Below are 1,395 nucleotides of genomic sequence, written 5' to 3'. Positions count from 1 at the left end.
CGGCAAAACAAGGCACGGGGCAAAAGCCTACAGCACCCGGTATTCCCAGGCGGTCTCCCATCCAAGTACTAACCGGGCCCGACCCTGCTTAGCTTCCGAGATCAGACGAGATCGGGCGTTCTCAGGGTGGTATTGCCGTAGGCACCCCCCAGCCCCACAGCGCCGCTCTTGCCTATCTAGAAGAGGCTTGGACCCGTAAGAATACAATACTCTCTAATACAACCCAAATCTCTGTTTTTGCTTCTCCATAGAGTCATCATCTCAGTGTCGCAGTGATTTTAGCTCCTGCTCCATAGGCTTTATTTTCTCCCAGCTCTGCCCTCTCCCCTCCAGCTTTACATCTTCCCACCACTGTCAGGTGAAACTTTTCCTGGTTCTCACAGCATGATCCTCATTTTGTCTCGAGGTCTACAGTTATTTCAGCTCCGTCCCTAGAGTTGGTATCCCTGCCCCACAAGGATTCCAGCTATACTCCGTATCCCAGCCCCTGAAGCCCTATCCATCCACACAGTGATTTCATCTCCAGCCCCATAATCTTCATATCTCTGCCAGCTGTGCTGTCTCAGCTTCAGCTCTGGATCTTCCCTCTGCTGCCAGGTGAAGTTGCTCCTGGATCTTTTCTAGAATCCATATTGCAACTCCAGTTCTACAGTCCTTATCCCACCCCCAGTCCCACACTGGTTTTAATGCCAGTCCCACCTCTGTGTGTCCTCCAGCTCTGCTGCCTCAGCTCCAGCTCCTCAGCTTCCCACTGGCTCCAGCTAAAAGCTGCTCCTGGGTCTCAGTGCAGCCCAAGGCTGTTGAAAAGGCCACAAATCAGTCACTGTCATCACTTAAATATCTCTAGCAGCTATCATAATTGTTCCAATGGGGTCCCAAATTTGGTGGCACATGAGGCCTGACCCCCAACACACACCTTCCCCCTCCCCATGGGTCCCATGCCCCCCACCTGCCCACAGCCCCTCCCCAGCCGGCAGCAGCGGCTGGGAGCAGCCCCTGGTTCCCCATTCCAAAAGGTGCCCTTGGGCTGGTTCTGAGACCTCCGCTCCCAGCCTGTGCCTGGTACCACTGCATGGGGGGCTGAGACCCTCCTGGCAGCTCCTGTAGCCCCTGGGCTGCAGCTCCGTCCCCTTCCCCACGGGATTCATCCAGGACCAGCCACAGCACTTCCATTGTTCCACATCAGTTTGGGTGTGGATCCAGCCCCAGGGGCTTTAATGTCCCCTCTGGCCCCACAGCCAGTGTTTCACACCCAGCTCTACAACCTTTATTTAAAAAACTTCATATATTCAGTAATAGAATAAAAAAATAATAGAATAAAATAAAAATACAAGGCAATAGCACAACGTTAACAAAATAATGAATAAAGAACACCATAATAGCGTAGTAAGAGAA

Source organism: Lepidothrix coronata, unplaced genomic scaffold (assembly GCF_001604755.1).
Source record: "Lepidothrix coronata isolate B3197 unplaced genomic scaffold, Lepidothrix_coronata-1.0 Scaffold125, whole genome shotgun sequence".
Classification (NCBI taxonomy): domain Eukaryota; kingdom Metazoa; phylum Chordata; class Aves; order Passeriformes; family Pipridae; genus Lepidothrix; species Lepidothrix coronata.
This window is presented reverse-complemented; position numbering follows the sequence as displayed.